The 24,048-nt window shown below is 42.8% G+C and overlaps 1 protein-coding gene across 7 annotated transcripts in view; it reads left to right on the top strand.

Annotated features, from left to right (window-relative positions):
- Positions 1-24,048, top strand: part of grid2 (glutamate receptor, ionotropic, delta 2) — a 480,315-nt gene that overhangs the window by 377,164 nt on the left and 79,103 nt on the right. The gene's annotated exons all lie outside the window — the stretch shown is intronic.

Below are 24,048 nucleotides of genomic sequence, written 5' to 3'. Positions count from 1 at the left end.
AGGAGCCCACACACATCACGTAACCGAGGCTCGATGCTGAACCTTGGAAATGAGATGCGCGACGACCAGCAAGCTGTAGCTGATATGCTGGACAGGGCCCAAGAGGTTGCAAGACCTCTTGTAGAATGTACCTGCAACCCAGCCGGGTCCTGAAGGCCTGAGCTGGAACTGGCCAGTGTAATAACATCCCCTATTCATTGAAAAGGTCTTGAGCTCATCCTCGCTGAGCTATCCTAGGTATCAAACAAATTGTCCTGCTTCCCAAAGGCCTTTGTTACACATAAATTACAGAGCGCAAACTTTGCACAAAATAAGAAAAACCTGATTCGTCCACTGCTGAGCAAGCAGCATTAGTCTCCAAGGTCACCCCCGAGGGTTCCCAGGGATGAGAGTGTGAATATCACTCACAGGTAAAGTGAGGCAGTGGCTGAAGACAAAAGCAAGGTCACATTTAGAGGTCGCATTTTCATGTATATGTGTTGACATAAACCTGAAACAGATGGCTGGTGCGGGCCTGCAGAACTACAGTTGAATCCCCATCCCTGGATTTGAGTCGGTGACTCGGTGCACCTTTCATACAGTGACCAACCACGGAACGCCGGCCTGTCGTATTACCTTCAAAACCTACAAAGCAGAAATAGCAGCCAAGTGCACCCTGATAGAAGAAAATGACTTATTTTTGGCAATTCCGTCCAGCGTAATGGACAGAATTGAACTAAATGAACACTGAAAGGGGCTTTCCTACTCCAAGCCAGGCCCATAGGGCGAGCTGCAGGGAAAGAGAGTCCTGTTCACCAGGGCAGAGAGGAGGTGAGCATGGCTCCAGAATATCTCATTGCGTGCCAGAGAGTGTATCTGTCAGAATGTAGGTGTCCCTGACGGTTGTTACAGACTGCCGTGGTCATATTGTCTGATGTTTGTTACACTCCAGTAAAGGGCAGTGTTTTTTATAAACGTTGTGTTTGTTTTTTCCTAATGAAAAATTGTACCCGCTGCACCCTCGGCTGTGTGCCTGGATGCGTCAGTGAACAAACATTTACTTCCACAAAGTGTTTGTGAGTGGTTTTTGAGACTTGGAGTGTGGCATTGAAAAGACCAACACTTGAACTGAGCCTCTTCAACACTTGGCTGGAATGCACAAACTGAGCTCCAAGCCCACGCGTCGCAGAGAGCGAAGGGGCGGTACTGGAGGTGTCCGTTCCATCCTGAGTTCTTTCAGCTGGTGGGCTTGGCTTGAATGACAAGTGATACTTGAGGGTGGACGGCCTTGACACATATGTTATGACTGCCAGCATCTTTGGGTTACCTTAATGGAGTAAATGCTTCTTTGAATACTCAGGGGGGGCTAATCCCATAGTGAGCTGAAAGGGAACACACACACACACACACACACACACACACACACACACTTACATGTACACTGAATATTCATACAGCAGTCTTCTTGCAGCAGCACCTGTATGATGTCCCAGACCTTTGTGCTTCACCCTGAAATATTCCCTGTGGGGAAAATTGATTCAGATGCAAACACACACATTCCCACAGCAGGAGGGAGTGATGGCAGAGAATACTCCAACATGACACCAAAACTTTGCTTTTGGCTGGAACACTTTGAGACTGTGAAAAGGAGAATGAGGGTGGTGCAAAGGGATTACACCGAAGTCTCTCCTCCCTTTTCTTTCTCCTTTCCCTACCTTTGACAATTTCTTTCTTTCTCCTTTCCCTACCTTTGACAATTTCTTTCTTTCTCCTGTCTCTACCTTTGACAATTTGTTTCTATCCACTTCCCTTTTTTATACTTCCATTTTCCTTCCTTCCATCTCTTGTTTTGTGTCCTTTTGTCCTTTCTCTTAACCATCCCTTTCTCCTTCCTCTATTTATCCTTCTCCCTTACTCTCTCTCTGAGTACACCCCACTTTCCTTTTCCTACCTACACACTTCTTTCCTCTTGCTCATCAGGGCCAAAGCACCAGCCAGTTAACTGTCTGTTTACATCACTGAGTGCAGGTGTGTGCGATTGATTGTGGTAATATCAGTATTACAGAGATATGTTTAAATATTGATGCTATCAAAGGTATTAACAACAAGAAACAAATGAAATCCCTTTAGTAAACAAACTATCATTAGGTGAAAGAATGGGCAGAGACAGCTGCAATGCAGTATGTGGAAGTCTCCTCTTGGCAATTTCTTTAAAAACGCTAAAAGAACTCATCATAAGTAACATTGTGGGAAAATACCTTAAAAGAAGCTTTGCTATTATATTTTGTTTTGTTTGTTTTTTTCAAAATGACCAGATACAGTGGTCCTCGCTTAGATAGTGGAGAAATATAGTACCCTGTTGGCAATATTGACATGAACGTGTGTGCTTGTGTGTGTGTGTGTGTGTGTGTGTGTGTGTGTGTGTGTGTGTGTGTTGTGCCAGTGGAGGGAGGGTCACATAAAGGGAGCAAGAGAGGGAACGGGAATAGTGGGAAAATGTCTGCACTTCTTGTACTCCATAAATTATGTGTAATTGGTCTCAAGGAGAGCGAGAGAGACAAACAGGGAGGAAGGCAGGAGGGAGGTTAGGAGATAAAGAGACACAAAGGGAAGAACTTCATCTGACAGCATTTGCTGGTTGGTTCTGTATTTTGTGAACTGCTACATCAAAGCCAGAGTGCAAATGTAGGATTTGTTTTTTTATTATTCAACAATAAAACAATGTCTCATGAAACAGAAGCACCTCAAAGAGCAACTTTGACCGCAAAAGAAAAAAACATCACAGAGTTGATCTAATAAAAAATTTGAGGATCTGTAGCAGTAATAAATAAAAAGTAAAAAGTCCCACATCCACATTTAGTAACCTAATATTGACAAAATGCTCTTATTATTTACCTCCAATCTTTGAGTGTCAGAAGAGGAGATTGAACATAAATTTATACAGCACTAACTTTACAAGCAACCATCAGGTAAAGGATGTGAAAGGCACTCCATCAGAACGAGGTCACACAGCACATCACCCCGCTGTGAAAAAAAAGTTGTCTGCACTTTGAGGAGCAATAAACCACACCGAGGGAGAGAAGTGTAGGGTCAAGTTGTCTTTGGTGCAAAGTATAAATAAACAAGCAGTGGAAAATCAAATGTAGCACTTACCTGTAGCAGACGCTGTTCCTGCTGTGTATCACCAAACAAGCAGCCGCCAGGAGAAAAAGAGCAAGGAAGCCAAGAAAACCAGAAAGTGCAACTTGAGGCAAGCTCCAGAAATTATATACCGCAACGATATATGTGTTAAAAGCCTGGGTCAAAAAGTGATTTTGGTTTCTGGGGCGTGAATATACAAATAACTCACTTGCACAAACTGTCTAAAATACAGTATCAGGCTTAAAGTTATGCATTAGTTGAAGGCATGGGCACTTTGAGCCACCGCACTTAACTTCACAATGACTCTTCAGAAACCTGTGTTATGCAGTCTTTGATACAGACTGCAGAACTTTGACTCACACGCATGCAGATGAGGTGGAAAATGGGACAGACCATGTAGTAGCACACATCTGTCCTGGTTGTTGTTCAGACCTTGATTGCGGTTTTTGGTTTTCTTTTGAAAGCAGACAGCGTCTCTCCATTGACGCCGACACAAATTTGATGTGGGTAAATCTGCAGTGAACCCAGACAGTCAGAGAGGCGGTAATATGGGGAACATATTGTGCAGTTGATCACACAAGAGTTTAAATAAGGGCTGGAGACAGGATGAAGTATGTAAGTAGTGTGTGCAGAGGGGAGCGGTGAGTGGATGTGATTTAAAGAGGATGTGAAATGTTTCCTAAGGAGATTAATTTTCAGCTGCAGTTGGTTACACTTTGGCCCCAGCTGAGGTGAGAAGGTCATTCCAATATTTTTCAGAGCCAGGAGGGGAGGAGAGTCGAGGCTGGGATGAGTGATTACCAGGTCACATTATTAGGAGAGCCAAGCACACAACATTATCAAAGTGCAGGGCATTGACTGGGCTGGTATGCAGAGCCTGGACAGACCGCGGCCTGGAGGAGATGGGAATGCGCACTCATTTGCAGCCTTGTATGCCAGGTTTGTGGATTTGAAATGAGCCACCGCAGGGCTGTCAGCGGGAGTGAGGGTGCCATGCAAGGAGCCCAGGAAGAAGGAAAACAAGACCTGCAGCAGTTGTAGGGAGTGCAGTCTGGAGAAAGTTGCAGTACCTCAGACGCAAGTTTCAACAAGCTTGAGCAGCAGCAAAAGCAGAAAATGCTTGAAAGCAAAAAAGCAGCCTTCAGACGACAGACACATTCATACATGGCGCCGCATGAAAGTGTTTTTCATTGCGGAGGACGATAATGCTGTTCAAATTAGAGTCCATAAAGTGGATTAAACATAATTTTCTATGGATATTGGAGACAGAACAAAAAAACCGAAGGCAAATTAAAGTGACCATTTTGTTACTGCGTTTGAGTCGTCTGGAGGATTCCATTGAACGGCCAAAGCAAATGTAGTAATGATGCAATTAATTTCTGATCCATTTCATTAAAAGAAAACCTCAAAGTGCTGGGGAAAAAAAAAAAAAAAACTAATTCTGAGAAAGAAGAAAGAAAGACAGATAAAACACCAAGAAGTCAAGAAATAGTAAAAAAAAAAAAAAAAAAAAAAAAAGCAGTTCAAAGATAATTTGCTAATCAGGCTACAGAGGGAGGTTTTTGGGGCCAGTTTAAAAAGGGAAGCTCCGGATCTGAAGTGCCTGCAGGTGTTGCTTGGGTGGTCAGGTTCTGCCACCGGGGAGCATCTGCAACGGATTATATTTGGACACTATCTGTGAAAGTTCTTTCTTGGTGTTTCTAGAAATGTATTCATTTATTTTATTTTTGGTGCAAAGCCACAGTCTCCAAGTGAGGAGAAAGCTGAAGTGGTCACAGTTATCAGACAGACTGTGAACTCGTCTGTAATTGAAATGTTCAAACAGCCGACAGAAGCTGGCATCCGAAGAAGGCGTCTCTGCCGATGTGCAACCTGTGTAGGAGTGAGGATGATGCTGTTGTGCAAGTCAGAGGGCAAAATTAAACTAGGAGAGACAGAGTGTAAGGACGGACGCGTAACCCTCTTTCTTCATCTCACTTCCTGTATTGATACCTCACCATCTCCCTTCATCCATCTCGCCGTCTCTTCACTTCCTCCGCCTTCCCGTTCCGACTCCCTAAGTTCTGCTAGCCGACGTGTTGAGCCAAAGCAGAGCAGTCAAAAGCAAAACTCTGGTGTCACGCTGAATATTTGTCTTTCAAAAAAAATCCCTCTCGCAGCCTCTTTTTCTGTCTTTCTGGTGTGTTCTCCCCTAATTAATGTCCCAACCAGTGGGGGAGAGGGAAGACACCGCGGAGAAACAGACTGTGTTTTCGTGGGTGGGAGTGTGTGTGTGTGTGTGTGCAGAATGCGTGTGTTATCTTAGCGTGCAGCCCCACAGTCAGCGTGAGTGCTGCCGTCTCTCAATTAGAGCAAACTTTGTGGGAAATGCACACACAGTCGCAGGCATACGCACACTGTGAATGAGCTGTTTTCACTGTATGAGAGAATCTCACAGACAGACCAACACAAACACACAGGGAGAGCCATAGGCCATAATCAACACTTTCATTTCTCCATCTGCTGCACCGAATATCTTTCTCCCTCTCTCTTCCCCCCTTTCTTTTATTTCCCTCTCACACACGCTGCACCTCCCTTTTTGCCCCTCGCTGTGCGTCTATGCATCTATATGGGTGAGCAAATGTGTGTGTTTTCCTTTTCACAGCCTTGTTTGAGCACCGTATAGAAAACCCCAGATTGTTTCTGTGTTGGCTTCCTGTCCCCTCCTCCTCTTGTGTTTCATCCCTCCTTCCCTCCATCTTTCCAGTTCCTTTTCCACTTACCGCTGAGTTTTCTCGATGTGAGGTGCGTTCACATTCAGCACTCCCCGTCTCTCTCTCTCTCTCTCTCTCTCCCTCTCGCTGGCGCTTCTCTCTACGCGCCTCTCCCTCCATCATTATCTCTGTTTCTGCTGTGCCATGCTGCTGGGAATCCAACGTTATCATCATTTTCGTGCTCTCTTCTTCTCCTTTTTCCCCCTCTCTTCGCCTCTGTGCGACTTCCTCTAATCCATTATCCCTCTCTAACGACTCTGTTCTGCCGCTGTGAAGTGGACCCAACTTTAGGACGCGCCTCCCTCCTGACTGTGCCCCTCCATCTCTCCATCTATCCTCCCTCCTTTCTTCTTCTCTCCCCCTCACACAGTCTCACCAAGGGCTATAGAGAGACGTGCCACAGCGAAAAGACACCGTCCCTCAGCAGCTCCATTAAACGCACGTCTCTCTTCCACTGTGTGCTCTCTTGTTTCAGTCACAGTTGCCTCCTTTCCTCTCCCTGCCTTCTCCACTTGCCCTCCCTCCGTCCACTACTTTGTTACTCGCTCGCACATAATGAGGTCCAGCTGTTTTCTAGTTCAGCAACATCCGCATTCAAAACTGCTCTCACCCCACTCAGCCCTCCATGCAAACTGTCCATCCAGCCACCGTAACCCCATTGCTAAGTGAAACACACGCGGCGTGTTCTGTAAGTACACATTGTAACATTGTAATTTACCTGTATGAAGCATTCTTACGGATTGAACAACCAAGCAGTATATTTGTAAAGCAGATACACTTGGCCACATCTCGACCAGCTACAACATTAATGCTGCTGACATAAATACAATATGATATAATATGGGTAAAGGCTTTCTGCTTAATGAGATCTTTTGACATCTATGCTTTTTGCTTTTTGCTGAAAAAAGCCTCTGCACTTCATTTAAAATGAACCAGAATTTTGTACTTTATGTAATGTACTTGTATTTAATCTTGCCCTAACTGTTTCTCGAGGGGCAGCTGCCACAGGTGGACAACAAAATAATGACCTTTAAGTTAATTGGGAGAAATTGTTAGCAAACCTTGCTGTATTTACACATCTATGCTGCAGATAACAGTTAGCATTCATTTGGAATACATGTTTGTGTCCTTATAGTTTAAAGTAGTGCTTCACTGCTGGAAGTATTTTTTTTTAAGTTGGTGCGACATGACAAGAGAACAACATTGGAAAAGGGCTGTGGTATTCTCAACAGCTTTAAAGGTAGAAAGCTTACAACAACCAGAATACACAGTACCGCACCAGACCAATAAACACTCCTGCTAACGGGTGACATATTGCGAGTTAGATTGTGCTTTGTTTTACCTCAGAGTTTTTTTTTTTGTTTTGTTTTTTTTACCTGGTCATTTATTTTGACCAGGAAACAGTATGGCAGCCAGCTTGTAAAAAATCAGTGCTGTCGAGTTTTTCAAGCCTCTGTTTTTTTTCACAGTATAGGAACAATGTGGCGACCATGTCTGGCTCACAATCTTTCACTTTTGCAGCGAAACAGTCTGCTAATAGATGATTCCCTGAACATTTTAGGTGAGAAATTGGCAGCATAGTATCAAAATTTCTTGGTTTATATTTTATCAGCACTGCCAAGTTTCCACAGTTTGACCCTTTGTGCATTTTGCATCATCTGGAAGACAACACCGGCAAAAGAGTGGTGGAGCTCTGTGTGCTGGCAAAATGCAGAAAATTTTAACGTATTTTTGTATATACTACCAACATTGTGGTGATACAAAAGCTGGTTGAAAATCAGCAACGTTACCATTTAAGTCCAATTTCCAGTCTCCTTTTAGCTCAGCTTAGGTCTTCACCACTTCCTGAGGGAAATGTTTGCTTTTCAGCTGCTAAACACTCAGTATTTGTGCTCAAGCCAGACAAATAGACTAAATTTATCCATCTGGCACTTAGTATTATGCAGTTAAGCATATGCAGGGTTTATTTCAAGCTATTCGCCAAAATCAGCTTCCTGCTGTGGCAGAAAATTATGCTATGATAGCTGTGAAAGGGAAGCAAAACAGTTATGTTGTGGGCCAAAGAATTTGTTAAAATGCTGCTATAGAGCTGGAGAGAGCTGCGGAGTCGGGTGATCATTTGTCGCTACGTGCAACGCCTTTCAGGTATTTTACTGTTAATACAGGAATGCAGGTTGCACCCCTCTAAGGAAAGGATCTGAATACTCCCTCTACCTCTGCCCCCCCAATAACCACAGTCCATAATTTGTCAGCAGAATTGTCAAAAATGATCCTAAATTCGAGAGGATGTGGATATTTGAGACTCAAAGGAAGGGTTTTGGGTGCTTTCAGTGGATCTCTGCGCCTGCTAGTATATATAACAGTGAACATTACGGATTCATGACAAAGTGATATTCAACAGTCGCAGTCACTGCACAAAGACGCACATTCAGCAGTAAATGAAAATGAGCCTCCTGTCTGCGTTTTTCCTTGTCGTCATGTGGGGCAAAAGATTTGGCCCTCAGCTTTAATTGCCCTGCCTCTCCCCCGCTGGTGGAGCCGGGAAGCTGCAGCCACCAGCTGAAATACGTGTTTCATATTTACCCAGCATGCATGTGGAATGCATGTCTGGGTGTAATGTATATGTTGACACTCACATGCTGTTAGCGCTCTCTCACACACTTTCTCGCTCTATCTACATCAAATGTTTTAATCATGCTGTTTATGTTGCCCGGGCAAAACATCTCCTGCTGTTCCTCACTCAAGTAAATGTCACATTCATCCGGAGACCACAAACAGAGACCTACGCAGCAAACATTAGAAACATATATAACATATCGTTGCGTGAGTTTCAAATAAACTGATTATAGTAATGCCACGACTAAAGATTTATACCTCCCCATGAAATACAGCTCTGTCAGAGTGGCCCAGAAGCACACTTGAAATTGGCTGATCTCTTTCCACCAAGATTCGTTCACCAGGGAGTCGGCGAAAAAGCTGCAGCAAGCAGGGGACAGTAATCAGAAGGGGCGGCTTGATTGTAATACAAGCATATTTATTTTGGACTCTCTGCTGTTAACGGCCTCGAATAAACAGACCGAGTGAATTATGTTTATTTCCCTGTGAATGTTCGATAAAGGTCAGGCACTGAGGAGAATGCAGCTGGAACAAACAACAGATTGAAATGTCTCCTGAAAGACGTTGCACTCACGGTCACTTTTTCTAATAGTTTTAAGTTGATGTATACATTGTTTTGGGGATATCTGTCAAGAGCAGACCTGAAAGAGTGTAACAAAAACACTTGTAATGTAATGAAAACTCAATTTAAGTCTTTGGAGTTTTACTGACTCAGGATCAATAATACAAGGAGAAAGATACAACTAGTAATCGTCAGAAAGACAGTAAGACAAAGGATAGATTTACTGGTTCCTTTTGTTCAACTGCAAAAAGTCATGGCAGCGAACGAGGCCCTGATTTCCCTCAATAACCCTCAGTGAATCCAGATAATTGCGAGATTTATGTGATCATTTATGTTAACAAGGCAATCCCCGGCTCTGCCACCCCCCAGCAAAACTCCCAAACAGCTCAGCCAGATGGAAGAAGAAAGCACAAAAAAGGAGGAATAGTAGATAAGTCAGTCAAAAGAGATAAAACAGTGGGAGAGTGGAGTGCTGCACACCTTGTTAGACACCTTGTTAGTGCTCTGTCAGTCATTACAGGGGCTGCTGAGGCAGGACTATGATCATACAGAAGGCTGTAACGAAAGATGGCATAGCTCAAGCTTTCACAGTGGCCAAACTAACGTGTTAGCCGGTGTTACGACTGGAAATAAATACACTACAAGCTACAGAGAGGACAAAGGGGGCAGTGAGCTGGTAATAGAGGGCAGGAAACAATGTTGTGGGCTGGAATAAACCAGAACACATGAAAAAAAACATTTTGTTGAAGCTCATTACATCAGTGTTGTGGGGTTCAGAGGGGTCACACTGACAGACGCAACATGTGATTCAAATGCAAATAAGGAATAACATCACTTGCCTCCCGCCTGACGAGCCTGAATGGGATCAGAGAGTTGCAGCTGGCTTGTGTGTAAGTCAGTCCGTGCGATGTGCAGACACAGGAAGTTTCTGTTGTGAAAAAGAGTCTCCATCTTGAGTGAGATTAGGTTGGTATCTGTAAATCCAAATGCTAAAGTCGCCCATATCCCAGTCCAGAAGGTGCAGGACACGTCCGCTCCGTGGAGGCCCCGTCATGAATTGGACTTATCTCTGAGTTATCGAGGCATAGACCCAGGTCCTGTGGGAGTGCCCTGTGTGTCTGGCATCAAGGTTTTGGCAGTGGACCCTTTGAGTCCTGCGGTTGTGAGGTGGGGCCTCTGTGGATCGGACTTGTTCTGGCACATCCCTTGTCTGATCGTATTGGGATTCAGGCAATTTGGATGCCAAATGTACACCTAAAGGGCTTTCTCATGTTCCTCCAGCAGTTTTTTTAGTTGGCAGAGAACAGAGACCTACGGCATGCACGCTGCCATCAGTGAGTTTTTTTTTCTTCTTTTTTTTTTTGAGAGAGAGTGGTTTACTTGATCTACAACAACTGTGTTACAGTAGGTGCTACGTGTCAAAGTGACATCCAAAGCAATTCAGTCTGCCACCTGGCACAAAATCTCCAGGGAAAATGAAGGCTGAGTCTGGCAGCCTGACGCCATTTGTATCTGCTTTCATGCCTCCATTTTAGACTAAAAGAATAAACACATATTGTTCTGTGTTGTTGTAATTGATACTTGGAAGGAAATGGAAACGGTGTAGTTGACTTTGCAACAGGAGTACCACTTCAAAGTTTATTTCTTGTGTTTAACAGTCTTATCTTCTCATCTAGCCGATACATCTGTATGCAGCTGGTTGTATTTGATCGAAATGATAGATCACTGTATTTCACTCAGCCTCCGTGTGTGTGACAGGATGTTTTTCTTTCTGATTATAGGGGGGCTAAAACTAGAATATCCAATCATAGCCTAATTCAAAGAATAGTTTTGTCATCAGCCAACTAATTTTGTTATGGTGTTGTTGAATAAAAACTTTGTGCTCCACTCACACTAGATCTGCCGCTAGACTACATGAAGTTTGTAATTACGTTAATTAAGTCATTCTCATGGCTGTTTTGTTCTTTGCTCCTTTTACCGCGGCAACTAAAGTGTAAGATAATAAACAGCTTTATTTTGCCATTTTTCGCTGCAGGGCTAAAAGGAACACATTAGATCTTGAGGGGAAAGTGATGGAATATTATGAACAGAATGTTTTCCCAATTGAATCAAAGGTAGAAGCAAAGTTAGTCTTAGAGCGTTGGAACAGTGTTATTTGTGGTTGTGTGACGCTAATGCCACTTTTCCACCAAAGTTAGCAGGTCTACACAGGTCTTTCAAACATGGGTCAACCTGCTTAAAATCACCTGTTGACCCAGTTCAAACTTCCAGCAGGCAGAGCGGCCCACCTGTGATTTTTATCTGAAGCATTACGTTGTACGTCACTGACATTTCAGCAGACCGCCTCCCAAATACCTTCCTTATTTATGCGCCACCACCGGATGTTGATAACGAAACATCACTTTGCACAGTTCACCTGGGTGTCTACTGCAGTCAGTTGACACATGTACACATTCCCATTGCACACAAACCTGCCATCTTAACGTGTTTAAGTGGGATTTGACCATTATAACAATGTGCAGCACCATGCAAAAGAGTGTGTGTGTGTGCTCACCAGCACTCAAGTTGCTCAAGTTGCATTTGTTTCAGGGAAAGCATCAGTTTCCAAGGTGGGAAAGGGTGGCTGAAGGCATTGCAAATTGCGTGTTATCGGTCCACAGTAAAATAACTGAATACACAACATTAAAAATAGTGTTTTAGAAGCGTGGGATTCACAAGAACAGAGAAAGAGCAACAGCGAGAGCACCTGTTCACACTATTCTCTGAGGTCCTGCCCAGCTACGTTCTTTTTCACATTTACCTCTGTGTTCTCTGGAGATGAGGACCACTTCACAGCCTAATCAAATGAGGCAAAATGCAATTATGCACTCAAAAGCAACCTGGGTCACTTTTAGCTGATCTGAACATTAATTGCCGAGTTCCCATGATCAATACCATTAAAGCTGTGCACATAATTCATATCTGACAAAACTATTCAGTGTCAAAACGACAGTGAAACAGAAGCAAAGTCAGTGAGCGGAACGTCAGATTTAACCAATAAAAGATGTTTAGCTTACCATTTTTCTTACAACTTGTATACCACAAAAGGGTGAACTTTAAAACTACTGGTGCACCAATGAAAGAGGTGGTCACTGGGAAATGGTTGAGCAGGATGAAGAGCGCCAAATTGTTGTCCAGCATGCAAGAACTGCACTTTGAAAGAGGACAATGCTCGATGCAAGTCTAGCTATCATGATGGTGTTGGTGATGACGGTGTTAAATCATGAAGGTACATTTCCAACAATGGTAACATGCAATGATAATAAAAGAGCCCTATTGTTTTATTTTGAATTATTTTAATGAATTAAAGTTTCACATAACTATCGTGTCATTAGGACTGTTTGAATGATACCTATAGATATTATTATTATTATAATAGAGACAAAGATGTGTATTTCTTCACTTATTAATGATTAATCCATCATCCATTATTAATTATATGTTAAGAAAAATGGAAAATCCTAAATCAGAGCCAAAAACAACGTGAGAGAAGGTTAACTTAGGTGGATGATGTGTCAAGAAATACATCATACATTCATTCTTATGCCTGTTGTGGTAAACAAGACATACAAACCTATAAAATTATACGGGGTACCTTTAAAGAGCCGTAAACTGACACCCTGACCTAAAGACACAGGGCCAGTTCGAACGCCTTTTCTCTGAAAGATTTTTCGTCGCGTCTGTGTTTTTCATGTGAAAGTGAAAAGACACGAACAAACCAAAACTTTTAGACAAACGCAGCAGATGCGCACAATCTGGCGTCTGAGACTTAATGGTTAATTAAAGGGGAAACTGAGAGGTTGTAGATCTGCTTAAATTTCCACAGTGAGTGCGGACGAGCTGCCCTTGAGAAAAGTGGGGGGGGGGGGAGAGCAAGACGAGCTTGCGGAGAGGAGTGACGGAGGGGGGCGTGTAGGTCAGCGAGGTGTGAAATATTGAGAATGACAGTGTTAAAATTGAATATGAGCAACTCAAACGCAATCACTATCAAGCGAAAGAGCTTAGAGTGTGTGTGCACAGGAAGATGCACACACAGATTGCCCTAGTCAAGGGAAAATTGCTGAGAGAGCCATCTGTCAGAAGTTGCACTCAGAGAGGCAGCCGCCGTCTTATTGGTTTGATAGAACAAGACACAGTATGCATACAGTCACCTTAAGTGATACCACGGTGCTGTAGCTGCTAGCTGAATTCACTGCTTCTGTGTGTGTGTGTGTGTGTGTGTGTGTGTGTGTGTGTGTGTGTGTGTGGTGGACACACACATGTGCCACTGTGTGGGGTTTCTGGTGAGAAAATGCAAGAGAGATCAGAGAGCCCCGGATCAGATCTGACTGGCTCTGTGTTGTCTCTGTTTGTTTGCTGCAGTATGTGTGAGTTTTTAATAAGGAAGCTTCGTTGTCACGGTGGGTTTCAGACACCCACAACAGTTGGAATAGCTTTTGTCTAACTTGTTTTTACTTATCTTATATAACTTTATAACTTTTAAGAAAAAATAGATTTGTGAATATTTGAGCCTTCGTGCCTAACAGAACGGGCCGTAACTGAAAATCCAACACATAGTTTACCGTTACAAATGTTTCCCGTTCTACCGTGAAGACTATTAGGGTGAAATATTAATAAATAACTTCATCCATCACCACTTTTCTAACAACCTTCGGCTATTATGGATTGGCTGCACACTGGTGTGTGAAATTCTCTCTCTTTCTGCAAGAAAAAGCCCTTACTTTTGCCCTTTTTAGAAATACGCATGCAGAAATACAAAATTGCCAAATACACATGAATCCGAACATGCTCGCACAAGGCCTTGACTTCCCGTTGGCTGTTGTAACCCTTATACTATACACAGATTGTATTGATCTGTGTATAGGAGGCGAGCAAGGAAACACAGCCTGTAAATAAGCTCAAAGAAATTTTTGCTGACTCCAACGTTTTTATGTTCCTTTCAACTGTGAACAGGAGGCAAAAGTGCTGATGAGGCTTGGAGAAATGGAGGAGAGAAGAGGAGAAATGAGTGTTTCTGTAATAAGTCCAATGTCAAGAAATTTTTGCATATGGGACACACGCTCAGCCTCACACTGACGTACACATTCAGAGCAGCGCTCTTACCCAAGCTATTCTGGGAGGGCATTAGGGAGTTACCACACTAAAGCCATGTGCACACACACACACACACACACACACACACACAGACAAACAAACAGAATAAGGCCAGGTTTATCGCCGGTCTCCACACTTGGCCCGGTGCAGTCTGGAACTTCTGCCCTAACTTCATTCATTCCAAGGAATGGGGAAAAGCTCTCGAAGGCCAAAAGGCAGCTGGTTTTAATGAATGTTTACAAGCGATGATGCAGCAAGTTGGTCAGAGTGTCCCTAAAGGGCAGATGCACAAGCACACAAGGAAGTTTGTGTGTGTGTGTATGTGTGTGTGAGAGAGAGAAAGTGTGGTTGAGTTTTCCGGCGGAAAAAATTTTTAAAAGTGCCGAATGACCAAAAATTGAGCAAAACTGTAGAAAATACTGTTGTGATTTTTTATTTAGCAATTTCTTCTTTAATGGTCTCATATTGTTGAAAGTAACTTTTTTTGATTATCGAGCAGGTTTCAGTGATTTATACATGCTGCTAAAGCTGCTAAATCAAAGTGCTGCGGAGAAATGTGCTGCCCGTATTCAGAAACGAGCCACCAGCACCTCCATGTTGGTAACTATACAGTCACCGCTCTCAACAATACCCCTGGCTCAGCCGAGGTTACAAAAACAACAGAGTTGATGTGGAAACGTGGTGGGCGGTGCCTTCTCAGGCCTGTGAAAGCTGACCAGTCAGAGCAGACTGGGATTTTTGGGAGGGGGGCCTTAAATAGACAGGCACTAAAACAGAGAATACAGACCGAGGATGAATAGAGGCACTGCTATGTTTGACAATATAAGAACAAAATATGTATTTTTGACTAATTAAGCATGTTACCATTTTTAGTAGACTAATGAGCATAATATGGGACCTTTTAAAGAGAATAATACGCTTGTTTTGGACACCCAGCTTTCTCACTGATATTAAAAGAAGCCATTATACATATTAAGGCTATAACTTGGCACCCAGACAGCAATCAAATCAGCTTATAATGGCCATTAAGGCATTCCCTCTTGGGCTACATGTTTGGCCACAACTCCCCACAAATGGCTGCAAACCACCAGCACAAGACACTGTAGCATCTCTCAAAAGGAAACATGGTGGACGCGTCAAACCTAAGTTCAGTGTCAAATTTAACTGTGACAGGAGATTGTCTTTGGTTCTGAGTGAAGGCACTCAGTTGTCTAATGGCTTCAATTACTGGAGGGGGTTTGTGGCGGGAGGATGAGTAAGAGCGGTTGTTCGGGCCCAGTGTGCTGTTGTCTGTTCACCAGTGACTTTCACCATGTAGTTCTTTTTATCCAAAATACTGTCATTACAAGCAAGATTTCACAGCACGCAGGAGAGAGAGAAAGCAGCAGAGAGAGGGAGACCCAAACTGTCAGAAACATTTATGGAGTTGGCCTTTTGCAATTAAAATTTTCAGTGACGAAAAACAAGAGCTGCAATATCTTCCATAGGCACAACAAGGTTGAAATGAAAATATGTGAAGTGTTATCTCTTTCCCCTGAACACGCAGACGCACGTACAATGTGTAGACGTAAGCACAAAGAGTCTCTCCCGACTCTGCTCACACGCAGACATGGCTGATATCTGCATGGCGAGCACGCTCCGGAGCGCGGCTAAGTAGGGAATCATTTGCATTTCAATCTTTTAATTTGCTCCCTTTTTGTGAAAGTGAGCCGACTTCCACAAGCTAGCCGCACTGAAGACTAATCCCATTCCAGCGTCCTCCCCTGAGGGCGATTCTGTACAATTTGAATATCTTTTTTTTTTTTTTTTTTTTCATGTTGAAACTCCTCTTCATATTACACATGTTGAACTCTTGTGTTCATGTTCTGAACATGTCAGCGCTGCAAAGATTAGAGTTCAAGACTCATTATGCAAAAATATCCAGAAGGGAAGTCGTCCTCTGGTCTCCTGAGTGATGGAAGAGACCGAGCAAGTTTCCTACAAAATATTGTATTTGTCGGTTGTGGCGTACTGTTAATCTTCTCACTGTTGTGCTTGAGGTAACTTTTGCCAAGAAAGCAGCAACAACAAATACAAAAGTATTAAATATAAAGTTCTGCACTGAAACAGTCAGGGTTTCATTTAGATTTTTAATTACCAAAGAGAAGTCGCAACGGAGTAAAATTGTAACTTTTCCAACTTTTACAATTACTGTTATCTTCCATTTCATATCATAAGCACTGCGTCTGCGTAATGGAACTGTTTTGTTTAGTTAGTAGTAGTTTTTCATTTCGAACTCCCGAGTTTACATTTTTTGATTACTTCTGATTCTCATTACAATCATGTAAACAGATGATATCAGGACGTTATCTTTTTATTTCCCCAAATATTTTTCCGGAATCCAAAGAAAGTGCATCTCGAGCCACGTCACCCATTTGCTGTTTTTCTCACCCTTTTCTGAGATTGATGAACGATGTAGTCGCTCGTAAAGACGCATGTGTTCACACAACGCTGGCCTGCTCATGTTCGCAGACATTCAGCTTGTGTCTGTGTTCAGTTTGGTGTTTTGAAGGAGGGTCCGGAGGGCGCAGGTGACTGACAGATTGGACAAGGGTTCTTCCGAGAAGTGTAACATCTGTGTCCTGCAGTAATGATGTGGCATGTTTACCCAGCATAAAACCAGATCAAACACTTGGATATCCACACACACACACACACACACACACACACACACACACACAAGCCTTATTTAAACTATCTAGATTATCTCTGGCTTGGTCTCTGCACCACTTTGGCTGTTTCTCTCTGACCCTCTTCCTCCCACACACTCATATCGCGTCTCTTTTTCTTTTTTTTTTAGTTGCTCTGATCTCCTCCTGTTTTCCATTCTGAGGGTACTTTATATGCATGAAACAAATTAAAGTGATTATTGAAATTACAGGTATGTCATCATCAGTAGTAGATGCCTCCTTATTTGCAGCATAATGTTTATAAGTTTATAAATATGTAATACGGTTATGGATTCTAACATTTATACAATTGTATGTGATGAGGGTAAACAGGGTCTACATGTAAATCTACCATGGTAGTGTGATCTTTATTCGAATGTCACAAGATGTAAATATTTCAAGCGTCTTTCAGTGTACATGCACATGTGTTTGTCAATGTCTGAGCGAGTGTTTGTGCGTCTCTGTATAAATGCTTTCTATTCACACTGTGTTGTGGCTCTCAGTGGCTACTGCTGCCGACCGGTGTCTGCATGTAGCGTTCATGTCAATAAGGACCAGGCCCAGAGCAATTTGTCAACATCAGAGGTGAATCATCGCCACTATGAAATATTAATACGTCATTCATGAATATTAATAACTTTATTGAAGCAATTACCATAATACCAACACTCCTCAAGCACATGTTACACTTACTACTAAAGGGAAATGAATTATACACCATGTAATATGGATTTATTCTCCTTATGTGCACACACAGAGAAATTAAACTGCTCGCCTCTGAGCGGCGCGTCAAGCTCCGCGCCGCTCAGAGACCACACAGGAGAATTAGCTGCAGTATATCAGGCACAATATACGGAATACATATTGCGCATTGTCCCTGACAAATAACAAAAATGAAATAGATATGTAAATAAAATGTGTTTTATATGAGACCCGTGTGCACGCGTGGGAAACGTAAGTGCTGCGTGTGGCTGGAAAAAAAATCAATATGTAAAAATGAAAAAAATAAATAAATAAATAAATAGCCTGAGAAGAGTTGATTTGAAATCTGGTTGCCAAGTTACTGATTGCAGTTTGTTATGCTGAGTGTAATCAAGATGTCTCCTGTCACAATCAAGATTTTGGATGACATTCAAACAATTAGCCGAACTTTATCCAAGTCTTCTTGTTGTTGGAGAGATAGATGCAATTAGCTGAGGACTAACTTTCACACGGTCATAATAAAAACCTCACATGGACTTTCAGAGTAGGTAGACTATATATTATAGAGTATGTTATTAATTGTCTAATGAATATTAAATGTTGAGAAATGTTGGCAAACAAAACCTGAATGGGGTAATGTGAACATTACTGCGCCATTATGCTTCCCCATTACCCTTTTGCCTCCACACTTAATTCCATCTTCCCGACATAAATCTTCCGTACGCTGTTTGTTTACCATGCGGCTGTTTGTCAGAACCACATTCCATCATGTTTTGATGATAGTCTGAGGTTTCTTATAGGAAATCGGACGGCATGCTGGGAAGGGAGATACCATTAGTGCCCATCTCCCGAATCGTAAACCTCGCGCATCTCAGCTCCAAATCCGCCACATTACGGGCCTGCTGCATCCTCATAATGGCCCACGCTGGCTTGGAAAAAAAAAAAAAAAAAAACTGCTAACCACATGGAAAATCCCTCCTCGCTTTGGCTGATAGCCAGGGGCATTAGAGGTGGCACATGTACAAAGGAGAGATTGAAGAGCAAGAGGCAGGAGAGGTGCTGGAGGGAGGGATGCATGCATTTTGTCACCCTCCGCATCCCCTTTCCCATTCTTTCACTTTTTCTTCCGCCTCCACCCTGGTCCCCACGCCTTAATGCGTCTTCCCCAAGTTGTTTATAATCACTGGGACACCATCGGTCGAGGGTGATTGAGGTGCTGGAGAAGAAATGGATGGTTAAAAAAAAAAAGGAGGAAAAAAAAAACGATTCCTGCAAGTCATCAGACGGCAGAGGGGTATAATCTGAGGCAGTGGATGGGTCTGCTCAGTGGTGGAGATTTGAAGCTTTACAAGAAATCCACATACATATAAAAACCCCTCCTGGATGTGCCCACCGCTCGGTTGGTTTCAAAGCTGCACTCGTCTGGAGCTACCTTTAACTGCAGCACGTCAACAAGGATGGGGAGAGAGGGGGAGGAAGAGGAGTGGAGGAGCGAAGTGAGAAGTGCAGAGAGGCAAGGAGGCAAAGTGAGAGAGGCAGACAGGCAGAGGAACACTGTGAATGTGTTTGATGCAGATGAGTTGGCTTATAAAATAATGTAGTGCGCCAAAACCTGCTGGATAGAACGGCTCCCGTGTCTGACTTCTTTTTTTTTCATCCCTGTTTCCGGCCGTCCCTGTTATTTCACTCAAAACAAATGAACAAGTGGGTGCAGACATACTGTACGGTTGTGGGGATTTTGCCAAGTGCATGTGTTTGGCTTTGTTGTTTCATTGCCTTTGTGATGCTTCTGAATTTGTAGAGTCAAACAAACACACAAACAAACAAAAAAACAAAAAAAGGAGTTGCAACCAAACTACGGCCTATAGTGTGACCAACCAAAGTTCTTTGATCGTCAGATAATCAAGACCAATGCAGTCAAAATTCAAAGATTCTTTGGCACCCTGAGTCCTAAAATGTGAAATCATCAGTACTCATGTTGTATCACCAGCCGCGTCTCATTGGCAGGGCATCAAATATATGAGCAAACGTTTTTGCCACATCACTAGGAGTCTCATCCAGATGTAGAGGGTACCTTTTAGCATCTGTATGTCCTGAGCACACAGAAGACCTGGTTATATGTCCAGTGTAAAACCAAATTCAATCATCTTTTTCCAAAACAAAGCCACTGGTTGATGTCAAAGTGTCTGGCTGGACAGCACACAGGTGCTAAATCCTTGCAGACACGCGCGTGAACAAGCCGTGTTCGCGTTCAGCAACCCAGGATGAGAAATTTCCATTTATTCTTTAAAACTTTAAAGCTTGAATGAGTTCAGAAACCTGCTTATCACTAACAGTGTCATATAATCAGCGCCATGCATAAACACTTTATCATAATCAAGCATATTATGTTGCCTGGAGATGCTGGAAAGTGTTAATTACATTACACTCGTAATTGCTGATACCAGAGATTAATGCAGTTGCCAAAGCACAGATAACGAGCTCCTGTTTTGATTTTCGATTGGGAAATGAAAACTTGTTTTTCTCAACCAAAGGTGGCTTCACCAGAACAACTCAACTCCGTATTCCGTCTATTTTCTGTCTGCCTCTGTCACTCAAAGTTGCCAAAGCAGCACTGCACGTGATCGAGTCATGGAGCGTGATTGATCATGTTTATCTGTGATGTCTGATGGAACCTTTCGGGGCTTTGATAATGAAGAAGTAGTTTCTTTAACGAGGTGCTGTTGCTTCTTTCGAACGGCTTCCCGTCTTGAGTTTGAGAGACGTCTTTATCTTGTTTTGAAGTTCTGAGCGAAAAAATAATAAAAAATCATCTTTGCAGAACTCTGTGACATGAAAAGCCGTCTTCAGTGTTTTAGGAAAAAAAAAAAAAAAAGACTTGCTGTTCTTATAAACTGCGTGATTGGCAAAGTACATTATGTGAGATTATTCCGACGGCAGAAGAGAGTGTGAAACTTGTCATGATGATTCAGAGGGGCTTATGTTTTCTGTTCGACGGTAATGGGAGATTCAAAGGTCCTCGGTGTTCGAGCGCGTAGGACTCTTTTCTTCTGACAGCACAAAGACAAGTGAAAGCACAACAAGTTGTTATTCTGATGACCATGAAAAGCTGTTTGCCGGTCCCTTTTGGTACGTACGCGCTAAGTGTGGATGCTGAATAATGTAATTAAAGACTATCTGAATCTGATGTCTCCATCAAACGCGTGGATTTAGACATTAAAATCAAATCCAACGTGTCAGTTGCAAGGCTGCCAATAAAGGAAAGCAGTTTGCATTCAGCAGAGGAAGAATGAAAGAATCTCACTGGTGCTGCCTCTTGTCATCTACCATTGCTTTGGTCGCCTGTATGAAACCGCTTTCTTCTTCTTCTTTTTTTCTTTTCTTTTACTCTTCTAATTTTATTATAGCTCACAGTCAGTGGCTGTCAGTAACAGCTCTTGTGTGGATCAATGAGTTACAAAATGTTTAAAAAAGTGCAATATTACACATGAAAAACAACTTGACATGACCAGGAACGATATCTCAGGAAATGCAAAATCAGTGTTAACTGAATGCCTGATTGTGGCGGCACGTGCTTCATTTGTCTGACCCTCCCAGGATCCATCAGGATTTTCTTACTTTGAAGAAGCCAGCGCGGTCAACCACAACTGTGATTGGTATCACTGTTAAAACCACACACGAGTACACCGATTAACTCCATCCACCAGGAACCTGCACAGCAACACATACACAGATAAAACAAGGGAACAGCAGGCCCTGCCAAAGGGAGGACTCTGTCGCGCTTCCCGCCATGGCTTGTAATTCATATTCCGCTTCACCCAACTCCAAAACCCTACAGAAGCAATCACAAAGCTAATTTACATTAACTTCCTGGCAGTGAACAGATTATTTCAAAGTGTATATCAGTCATCTAAAAATGCATGTTTGATGCTTTCATATAAATACAGCACTTTATTTGACCTGTCGGGGCCACAGACTAGAGAAAATGACAGCTGGAGTTTAACCAAAGCGAGCAATTAGTCTGACAGCTGGTGAGATGTCGCTGTCGGGTAGAATTTGCTGTATCAGAGATGCTGGCAAATGAACGCAGCACATAACATAAGCGCAGCAGAAACATCAGACAGGTCGGACTGCAGAGCAAAAAAAAAAAAAAAATCAAAGGCAAGTTGTCGACCCCAGGTTGACCGTTGTTATGGCTACATCATGATGATTTGGACTTCTAGATAAAGGATGAGTGTGAAAACTTCATGAATACAGTCCAAAGTACACTGGAGCGCACAGAAATAGAGCTACAGACTTTGACTAACTTGCCGATGCCATGTGCGTCTTCATCAGGGTCTTCATCTGACTTGAAGAGGATCCTGACACTATTGTTTTCCACTCCTGATTTGTACTTAGTGTGTTAACATGTGATGCCAGCTGTGGTGTTCAGCTGCCGCTCACAGAGATCAACCTGTGGGTGGATCTTCACATGCCTGTTTGTTGTCAGCCTACTGTACTCTCCAGCCTAACTGTCCTTCAGCTAGACACTTTTGAAGGCTATGAGCGAATAAAATTGTTCAAATTGTAGCAGGAAAAAAAAAAAAGTTACATCATTTTGTTGCAAGATTGCAGCGTTTTCCAACCGGGAGCTGACATCAGCTGAACATATTCCAACTCTTCTTTCCTCATTTATAAAGCTCTAATGAACTGCTCCTGTCCTCTTTCATCCAAGAATGAGTGAGAGTGATGATGTAACTTTTCGGAGAGAAGCCTCAGAGCGGTTGGCAGCGGGATTGTACATTTTAATAAAGAGATTGGTGCGCTTGATAGAAGTGGATCCAGAATCCTGTGGACAGACACTGTGAACCCCTCTCACTGTCTGAAGTGGGAGAAAGGAAAAGCAGGAAGAGAGATCGATTATTCAAACGTGTTGCTGCTGTCGTGCTGTGGGAGGAGATTACAGTCACAGGTCTGCACAAGTGGACGCCGCAAGCACCTCTCACCGCATTACAGCGCAATGTACAGGACGGCGCCGGTGACTGAGGGGGCTTGTTTACGCTGACAGCATGAAGTGAGGAGTATAGAGGCCGTTGTCTATATGCCGTGCACAATATCAGTGCTGCTCCTCAGCACCAATTTGGCCAGACACATCTTCCTTTGTGTAGTGTTTACCTGAGAGGGGAAGATAAACCTCCGCAGACACAAAAAGTCTGCTCTTTTAAACTGAACAGGCGTGAACAGCCAACAGTTACGTGACCAAGAGGTTTATAGGCTCGTGCAAGACACCTCCAAAGGTGGCATGTGAGCCACAGCTCCTCAGTGCAGAGGACTGAATTGTCACATCTATTCATGAACAAACTTTATCACTGTTATACCATCCCTCAGAGTAAGAACCAAAATATTTGGAAACAGCAAATGTATTCTAAAGAAACAAGGGTTAAATGTCGTGCATACAGTTTGACAAAAAAAGGATTTACTCAAATGTGTATTTTACCCCATTTACACACCAGTTAAAAACGTAATAATCTTTCCTATATGGACAGCTGCAGCTTTGATCACCAGTATCTGAAAAAGTTTTTTTTTGGTTTATTTGCACAAAATCAATAGAAAAACAAGAGAAAACTCAATATGTATCGGTTTGTTGCCTCTTCCTTTCTCCTCCCCAAAGCACCGGTAATCCACACATTATGATGACGAACACACTGAAAGACCACAAATGCAACACAATGATCACATAAAACTTGTCAACTGAATTAGTATGCTGTTTTTTTTTTTTTTTTTAATTCCTCAAAATATGATTGAAAAGGAATTAGCATCTCGTCCTCCGATTGCCTAAAAGTTTCAAGACACCCAATCATCTGCCGCAGGACGCCTAGAACACTCTGTCAACCAAGTCCACGCTCGACTCAAAGACCAGCACGGCGCGTCAAACTTGTGATTCATCTACATGTTGTGGCTCAATAGAAAACATCAAACTTGGGGGTGGGGGGGCAGTTCGATAAGAGAGGTCTCACAAGCACCACTGCGAAGGCTCTGCATCGCGCCCCGTGACACACTGTGGACAAAATGTCCTAGCCCTGGAATCACCCCATCAGATTTACTGCACGCTTACACACAGGATCAAGGACGTTTTTGCCCAATCATCTTTCCTCTCTGATTAGTTTGTCCTAAGACTGAGGGATGAGGGTCTCATCTGGTGCTCTCATAAATCTGAGGACTTGATGTTCTCGTTAGATATTTCGTCAGCCTCCTAAATGAGCAGATTTGTCATGTACGCACAGCTACACACAAACTGTATGGGGAGCATAGGTGTGAGTTAGCGTGTTTGTGTGAAAGTGTGCTGATGAAATATTCTGAATGAATTTGTCTTCTCCTGTACATTATTCCATTTGACTCCCCACCACAAAGATCAGTTACTTACAAAAGAATTGAAAGTATTTCAGTTTTTATTTTCAATTTATTAATTAAATCA

The sequence above is a fragment of the Acanthopagrus latus genome, chromosome 5 (assembly GCF_904848185.1).
Source record: "Acanthopagrus latus isolate v.2019 chromosome 5, fAcaLat1.1, whole genome shotgun sequence".
Classification (NCBI taxonomy): Eukaryota; Metazoa; Chordata; class Actinopteri; order Spariformes; family Sparidae; genus Acanthopagrus; species Acanthopagrus latus.
The sequence above is the reverse complement of the archived record's forward strand: the minus strand, read 5'-3'. Positions and strand labels throughout refer to the sequence as shown.